Genomic DNA, 9,787 nt, shown 5'->3' with positions numbered 1-9,787 from the left:
ACCATGACAGAGGTGACCATGACCAAAGATCTCTTTTCTGGATACTGCCACCCAATTCAGACCCCATCTGTATATATATTCAACTAATATTCTTTTGCCCTATTACACATCACTTTGCATTTACACTCAGTCTCATGTACTAATTTTTTTTTAAAAAAATTATATGCCACTTTTCCATCCAAATAGGGTGGAAAGATGCAGTGAACAGATACTAAAACATCACAATAAAATTTTAAAAATATATAAATGCAATAAAAACATATAAACAAACACAAACAACCAGGAAGGAGGCCAATAAAAGTTTGCTGGAGGTTCACCAAACAAAACAAAGATGTCTTCATCTGCTGGTGGAAGACAATGACAGAGGGAGATAGATGAATCTATGAGGAGGGAGTTCCAAAATCACAACTGAGAAAGTCATTTCTCAGGTTGCCACCTGTCTAGCCTCAGATGGGGAGGCACCTTTAGTAAGGCCTCCTATGGTGACCAAAATGAAAGGGTAGGTTCATATGGGAGAAGGCAATCCTTAAAGTATGCTGGTCCCAAGCCATATAGGACTTTAAAGGCCAATACCAGCACCTTGAATTGGGCCCAGAAGCAAAGGGAGAACCAAGCTAGTTGGGACAAGATTGGAATGATGTGGTCCCTATGACCTGCTCAAGGTAACACTGGCTGCAGCATTCTGTATCAATTGCTGCTTCTGCATGGTCCCACATAGAGTTTGCGACAGTAATTTAATATAGATGTTACCATAGCATGTTCCATAGTGGTAAAACCTTTCCTACTGAGGAAGGACCACAGCTGGCACACTGCTGGAGCTGGTGAAAGGTACCCCTGGCCACCACTGTCACCTGTTTATCCAACAAGAGACCCAGGTCCTGCAGAACCCCAAGCTATGAACCTACTTTTTTAGGGGAGTGCGACCCCATCCAAAGCGGGAGATACTCCCATTCCTTGGTCAGAACTTCTCACCACCAATATTACCTCTGTTTTGTCAGGATTAAGTTTCAATTTGTTAGCTCTCGTCCATCCCAAAACAGCCTCCCTGGGATCTGTGGAAGCACAAGATAGAGCTGAGTGTCATCCTTATACTGGTAACAACTTAATCCAAATCTCCAGATGACCTCTCCAAGCAGCTTTACATAGACACTGAAAAGCATGGGAGATAAGATAGAACCTTGTGGGACCCCATAGACAAGAGGCCAAGGAGCAGAGCAGCAGTCCTCCAGCACCACATGTCACTGTTGTGGTCTTTTCTGGGGAGGACTCAGTAACAGACTCCTCAGGGGACAAGCAGACAACTCCCAGTGAAGATCGGGATAGGGAGAAACCAGAGATACTGGACCTCTTTGGAGTCAGAGCCTAATTTGGACCTAGAACGCATGGATCCAAGGGCTTCAATTGAAGAATGTACCCCTGAAGGATCAGCTCCAGATGATGTCAATGTGCCACCTCCCTCCCTCATAGGGTCAGATCCTGAATTGCTTCTCCTTCGGTTCCCCACTTACCCAATGCAGCAGCAGAGATAGCACATATATGATGTGGCCTTCAGCAACAATGAAGCACCAGGCTGGCAAACTGCATTCTAGCTATTGAGCTAGATCACTGCCTAAGCACGTACAGTGTTTCATAGGATCAGGGCTCTCTAAAGCCCTAGCCAGATAAAGCTCAGGAACTGATGGTGCCTCATGCTTTCCAATATATTTAAGGCCCAGGCTCAAGTCAGCTTTAAACTCAGTTCCTAATGCCAAGGTTACTCGGGTCCAAAACTTCAGGGCTTGTCAAATTGGTGGGGCTTAAGGATGAGGTAGTTGAAATGAATACAACAGAACAACTCAAGGATAATCAGGCAGAGGGAGTCAGAGGTTATTGCAAGAAAATGGTTATCAAAAGTCAAGGTAATGGAATGCCACTTTTGCAGAAACTTCAGTTGGTAAAGAAAGGCTGGATTTTGCTAACTTCCGTTGTCCATGTAGACCCTTACTTTTCCACATGCTGGTTATGGGAGTCCCTGACCCACCCCCCAGGATCAGAATTTGGGGACACGGGGCGGGGGGAGGGTTTTTCCATGAGTTTTGCTCCTTTCATGGTATTTTGGACCCACCCTAAATTTGTGCAGAGGTGATTTATGAGCTTCCAAATGAAGCATACATTAAAAGATCTTTTATATCTCTGGAAGCAGCATGCATTTGTTGTTCAAATGGTATACTTGGAAACTTTACGTCATGTTTTGCTAACAATTTCTTAATTTTTAAACCATTTAAACAGTTTGTAATTGTACAGGAACATGTACTTAAAATATATAATACAAAATCATGCTATGACTCATATGACACACCGTCAGCAATCCAAAGAAGAGAGCTTGGCTTAAGCATACTATAAGTCTTTTGTTGATTTAAGAGTTACAGCTATACTCATCTCTAATAATATATTGTAGAGATTAAGCAGTGTGAGTCAAGGTGTTGGGTAAGACTCAAACTACTGGGCAAGATGGAGTGTTGATGCCAAAGAAACAGCTATTAATCAGTGCCTTGCACTGCAAGCCTATGCAGAGTCACTCCTGGAGTTATTCCATAGAGTGAAACAGCTGTCCTAGACTGTTCTACTGCAGACCAACATGGGCTGTTTCCACACATCTTACCTGCCTGCAGAACATCGCGCGAAAGACCTGGAAGACAGCGTCTTCTCGCGCAAAATCGCGCCAGGAAGACGCTGTTATCTGGGAGTTTTGCGCGATTTCGCGCAAAACTCCCAGATAACAGCATCTTCCTGGCGCGATTTCGTGCAAGAAGATGTTGTCTTCTGGGTCTTTTGCTCGATGTTCCGCAGGCAGGTAAGACATGTGGAAACGGCCATGGTTATCTACCTGAAGCTATCCTCGGACTGGAGAAACTCTGCATAAAATTATACTGTACATTTCTAATATAGGAGGTACAAATGTCCTCCAGTGTTTAAGTGATGGCTTTTTCCTTTTATATTTCTTTGCTATAAAATGTAATGTATAAAATACAGCTTTAGAGAAACTTAGGCAAAGTTTGATTACTCAGGTAGATGGCTAAATATAATCTAGATTATTTTGTGGCCTTGTTCTGTTTACTGTAATCGTATAGTATTTTTCAGTTCCAAATTCAGTAACAAATAGGTGTATTTGTGCAGGTAGCTTCAAAATGTCATTTGAAAAAACACTGAACAAAAAATATTTTTAGATCTTAAAGTTCACTTGCTCTTCTAGTCACATAATATTAAAAGGTTAAAATGCCCAACTGATGTGTGAAACCTTTTCTGACTCAGAATGACATTTAAATTCATTGTCTATATTACTTTTATCAGACTAACTATTGTGGTTTGGCAGTTTCTTTACAAGTGTTTGCTCAACTGATACACAATATAATGTCTAATTCTGATTAGTCTGACATGGCTTTTAAAAATGTTTACATGAGTAATATACATACAAAAATAGCACCTATCTATTCTGATTTTTAATCACACTGATGGGAAGATCTGGTAGCCTTTCCAGAGCATCGTTTGATTGCTCACTTTAAATTGAAAGTCATTCTAAATTTTGGACTGTATTCTAAATCAAACTTGATGTCTCTCAGATGCTCCCTCAGATGCAGTGTATAGCAAACAACTAAAAACCTAGGAGCATGAAATAGATATTGGACAGAGCTGAAAGGGTGGGAATTCTAATGTCTGAGGCTACTTCCTGTGACAGCTAGCTAAAAAGTGGGACCATCATTTCGAACACGCATACAGACAAATGAGGAACACTCCATTAGTAGATTCCACATCCTCTCTGTGGTGAAACTAAATAAGTAAGGAAGTGAAAGCTGCTCAGAAGAGTGCCAGGATCCCCCCTGGTGGTTTTCTGCCCTCTGTTTACCTGACAACCATGGAGTTCCTTGGGAGCTTATCAGAGTTTCCTTGGCAAAAAGATCCATATAGAGAAACAAGCACCTAAGGGCACTACCAGGCTCTGGGGTCCAGTAGGCACCCTCCCAGGCAGAGATGGGACACAGACATGACAGACAAACAATGATAGAAGCTTCTCTGAGGGCCAGGCTACAAGTGACGAATGACACTTGCCTGGCAAGTGAACAGACTCACGTGTATTCCTCCCTGTTCACTTGCCATTTACTTGCGCTCCAGTAGAGAGCAAGTGAAGGGCAAGTGAACAGGGAGGAATACACGTGAGTCTGTTCACTTGCCAGGCAAGTGTCATTCGTCACTTGTAGCCTGGCCCTTAGTCACCAAGGAGCAGCTGCCACAAATAAGATCAAGAGATGGCTTGCTTGCAACGGTTGTCAGCTTCTTCTTCTACTAGAAGGTAAGATAGTGCTCCAGAGGAACTCACTGACACCACAGTCTCTACCAAGAGAGAGGAGGTAGGCTGTGATAGCTGCTGTGCAGTGGTGAACCTTCTCAAATGGACCAATAATGCTGGCTGTGAAAGACATGTCTGCTTACTGTTACTGTTCTTCTCTGCAAAGGAAACTGTTGGATGTGTTTTAGGGCACACTCCACTCATACAGGCCAAACAGGACTAGCCAAATCCCTTCATGAACTAAGAGCATGCCTCTGAACAAGTCACGTGATCTTGAGCAATGTGTGTGATTCCACAACAGATGGTCCAAGGGTTCCTCACCAAAGGAGTCAACATGGATCAGATTCTCCAAAGAAAGATCTTAAAATTGCTCATCTAAGAGAATGAAAGGATTATAATTTTTGTTACTTTTTAAATGAAAAAATCATGCTCTTGAGTCATGCCTAAGAGTGCTATGAAATTCAAAGGCTTCCAATGTCTACCTTGGAAGATAGTTTATATTCATGGAGAGAAAGGAGAGAAAGAAAGGAGGGAGCATGTGTTATGGAGAACTGGCTGGATGAGGAGGGGAGTGTAAATATGACCCAGCAGTGCCCTCCAGGTTTCTCTGAACAGCAGCAGGCTAAGCCAGGGGGATTGGGAGGTGAGGTTGCAGTGGTCTATTGTGATTCCAGCTGTCTATTGAGGTCCCTTGTCCAAATGTTTGCCGGGTCTGAGTGTGTTTTCTTGAAGGTGGTGATCAAGACAGGGTAGGGATTCTGCTGATTCTGCTGGGTTTCCACTTTGATTACTCAGGTGTACCATTCACCAGCAGAATACCCATCCATCTCTTTTCCTGAGCTCACCAAGCTGGTCTCAGGTGTGTTGGTGGAGACTTCTAAGAGGATAGTCCTGGGTGACTTCAATATTCATGCTGAGGCCAGGCTGTCAGCAGTGGCTCAGGATTTCATGGCCTCCATGATGGCCATGAGCCTGTCTTACTGGCCCCACACACTGAGCAGGGCACACACTCAATTTGGTCTATTATACTGATAGGGAGGGTGATCTAGAGGTGCAAGCATTAAGCTTACTCCTTTGTCATGGTCAGATCATTACCTGACAGAGTTTAGACTAGGCTTGTTGTCCCCCAGCCTGAGGCGGGGAAACTTTCACCCCCACCTGCAGCCCTCCCAGCCCCACTCACCTGGCCGGTGGAGGAGAAGAAGAAGCACATGCATGCACTCCTGTGTTCCCCTATCATGCAAGCTATGGAGAATCTGTGGAGGCAAACTGAAGCCAAGTGCACTAAAAATTGCCTGTTTGAATGGCTCCTCCTTCATACCAGAAAATATCAGTAAGTACCCACGCCCCCCTGCAACTCCACTTGAGCCCCTGGGGTCCCTGGCAACCCGAGTTTAGACTTACTGCTCCCTTCATGATAGTGGACTCATTAAGATGGTCTGATCTAGGCACCTGTTGGATCCTGATGCTTTCCTGTTGGTGCTTGGGAATTTCCCCACCTTGGCTGCTGACGATTCTTTCAAGGCCCTGACCATTCTCTGGAACAGGAAGATGGCTCAGGCTGTTGGCACAATCACCCCTAAGTGCCCTCTCCTACCAGACAGAGCCAAGCAGTATTCCTGGTTTATTGGTGAATTGATGACAATGAAACACGAGGCGTGATGGCTAGAGCTTCACTGACAGAAAACTCAAAGTGAGGCTGATGGAACACAGTGTAGAACCCATATTAGAGCCTATTCGGTGGCAATGATGGCAATGAAAAGGCAATATTTCTCTGCCACCATTGCATCTGCTTGTAAGTGTCCAGATGAGCTGTTCTGTGTGGTTCAGGTGCTTTTGCATCATAGCTACAGGGAACTGGACCCTGACCCCACACAAGCCCACTGTGATCAATTTGTTACTTTGCAGACAAAATCATCCAGATCCACCCTGAGTTAGATGCTGTTGTGGATGGATGTCCTTCTGGCATCTGCTTGCCCAGTTTATATGGATATCTCTCTTCTTGTGAAGCCTGAGGATGTGGACAAGATTCTTGAAGAGGTGGGGCCTGCTACCTGTGCTCTTGATCCGTGCCCTTCCTGTTGAAAAAGCTGCCAGAGGGGGACTGCCAGAGGGAATCATATTTTTTTCCTTGAGAGCAGTAATTGTACCAGCCATGCTCAAGGAGGCAGTAATTCGACCTGTGTTGAAAAAAACTCTGTCTTAGCCCTATTATGTTGGACAACTTCTGGCCAGTCTCCAATCTTCTATTCTTGAGCAAGATGTTACAGTGGGTGGTTGCTTCTCAGCTCCAGGGGTTCTTGGAAGAGTCTAATTTTCTGTACCCATTTCAGTCTGGTTTTAGGCTGGGACTCAGAACAAAGACTGCATTGGTTTCCTTGGTTGATGTCCTTCACCAAGATCTAAAGAGGGGTGTTTGACCGTGCTACTCCTGCTGGACCTCTAAGTGGCCCTCAATATCATCAACTATGATATCCTTCTAAGTTGCATCTCGGCTCTGAGACTAATGGGCAGTGTGTTATGGTGGTTTGAGTCCTATCTGGGAGATAAGTCTCAGAAAGTTGTGCTGGGGGGTTCCTGCTCTGCCCCTTGTTCTTTGGCTATCGGCCACAAGATTCAATATTATCCCCTATTCTAATTAATTATATGAAGTCACAGGGGTGAGGTCTTCAGGAGGTCTGGGTTGTGGTATTGCCAATATGTGGATGATACCCAGCTCTACCTTTCTTTTTCATCTGATTCTGGGGATGCTGTTGATGTTCTGAACTGGTGCTTGGATTCAGTACAAAATGGGGTGCCCAGGGTAGTGAACAACTGATATTAAAATATTTAAAATATTAAAATAACTTTTTAAATAATAATATATAATAATATTATAGTAATATAGAAATACAATAAAACCGTATAGACATGCCAACAAATATATACACCACCAGAGAGATGTGCGTGTTTGTTCTAGCAGAGGCAGTGCATGCAGAGTCTCACATATATTACTCTCTCATAAAACATACATACTTGTCACATGTGTACATGCGCTCTTATTCTCTGTCATACACCTGCACACACATTCCAGTTCCTGACTCCCTCTGACTTGTGGGCTGAACTCTCAAGATGGGTTTAGGCTATTGATGCTGACCTCACCATGCCACACACAATTCAACTATTCAATTGGCTGCCTAGGCCAAGATGGCGCACAATGAAACACAATCCACTGCCTCACCCCTAGTTCACCCCCTTCTCCTCTTGTGATTCTGGTCCAAATTGTCACACTTCAGATTTTGGGTACATACATTCAGACAGATACACAGAGAGATGGACAGATGGACGGACGGATGGATGGATGTGCAAAATAAAATCAAGCCAATAAATGGAGAAGGAGCAATATGGAAGCAAAGTAATGGCTCCTTCCTTTAAAAAAAAATCACCTCAGCTGAAAGCTAGTCACAAATCTCAAAAATTATCCAGACCTGTAGAAGAAGGGCTGGCTCACACCTTTATTTGTGGGAAATGGAACAAGTGTGGGGACAGCTTTCAGTTCAGCAGCTCAATCTGTTCCTGAACCTGTCCTCTATTCAAATGCCTATTCAAACCCCTAACTGTTTATCCGTTTGGAATCAAGATTTGCAAGAGATTAGAAAATCTACAGAAAACTGGAAGTTTTCTAGAAAATAAACGGTTACTAGTCTCAAAAGTTTAAAAATATAAGTGCAACTAATGGAATCTGCCAAAAATCAATACAAAAAAGGACTTATTCCTTTAAAAAATCTGAATGATAACTCTATTTTTATATTTATTTTGTTTACATTGTTTATAGTCCACCTTTCTCACTGAGACTGAAGGAGGGTTACACGATGTAATTCAAAACAATCAACAGCTGGGCCATTCAATAAACAGTAGAACAGGGTATAGGTTGCAGAAATTTGAAAACAGGCAGAAATCTGATAAAGATCTGGAACAATGCTGAAACAAACAAAAGCAATTTGACATATTAAACAATGTAGAAGCAACCCAGTTGGAATATACTTAAAGTAACAGACAGCACACAGTTTTACAGTCCCTCCCTATCCCTTATCGAAGCATCTCTTTGCACCATTTCCTTACAGTACAGCTTATTTATCTGTGTAACTTTTTCTGCATGTGTGTGTGTGTGTGTATGAAATTTTTTTCTTATGACGTTTTGCTAATGGTACATGCAATAGGCTTCAAGAAACACATCAGCAATATGGCAAGAATTTCTAACAGTGCGAAATGCAGTTCCCATTTATTTGGTTCTTGGCTGATTCTGAGACAGTCTCCATTTTTCAGTGAAAATATAATCAGCATAATTAAAAGCTATGCATCAGACAGACAATGATCATCCCAATGGGGGGAAAAAACAGGAAAATAGAGACAGGCACTGACTATATACAACCACAGCATATCCTTCCTCTGTCCTCTGTTTAATCTAATCAGCAACTACTCTCAGGATACTGAAATTGTATTAGGATGGGTGTGCTATTTTTGCCTATTGCTCAGGTTTCACCACAGTGAATATTCTTGTATTAAATGTTGCAAGGTATGTCATCCTTTCTTTGTGCACTTCAATAAGACAGGGCATTTTCTCATAATAGTTCTGTGTTTCACTGCCGTTTCCCCCACCACTACCACCATTTTCATGCTTGCTGAGTGTACTGAATGCTGATGAGATGATAGCTGGTTTGTTTCCACTCTTGATTTTATGTGCAGAATGTCTTGCCTTTTATTTTATAGTTCCTTTCAGGAAATTGCCTTTGGGCAAATCATGTATCTCGGCAAGGACAAGGAGTGCAGTCATTTAATTGGGAAGTCTGTGTCCAAAATTTTAAACGTTCAGGATTGTGTGTCTGAATGCAAAGCCTCAGGAACTTTTCTCATCGCCAACCATGACATACTTGAACCTTCTTAGCAAGTGCCTTAGGCAATAATACAAGGCCTTTGGGGGGCAGTTCTCACCACTACTGAGTACTTGAAACTTTTGGGGGGCTTTCACAAGTCCTGAGGAAGAAATTGGTGGCAATCAGTGCCAATATTGCGTACCAATATCTTTTTAAAAAACAAAAAACCCCTGCAATAATATATAATTTAAAAATAAATATTTAAATTGTATAATAAAAGAGACCTAAAAATGATCTTAACAAGTTAATAGCATCATATGACATTCACATATTTCTTTAAGTCATTCTCCAGGTTTAGTCTTTCTAATTGAAAGCCTCAATATTGGTTCATCATAGATATCTAATAGAGCCCCCGGTTGATGGACACATCCCTCCTAATTGTATATATTATCTGTCAGTTGACTGAAGCCACTGTTGACAAAACTCATGTAATATTTCTGGGTCCACGTAATAAAAAGGAAGATTGGTTTAAAACAATTCCATTTATGAAGAGCAACTTGCAAGTCAATCCTAAACATGTATACTCAGAAATAACTCCCACTGAGGACAA

The sequence above is a fragment of the Eublepharis macularius genome, chromosome 10, assembly GCF_028583425.1.
Source record: "Eublepharis macularius isolate TG4126 chromosome 10, MPM_Emac_v1.0, whole genome shotgun sequence".
NCBI lineage: Eukaryota > Metazoa > Chordata > Lepidosauria > Squamata > Eublepharidae > Eublepharis > Eublepharis macularius.
Note: the sequence above shows the minus strand (reverse complement) of the source record.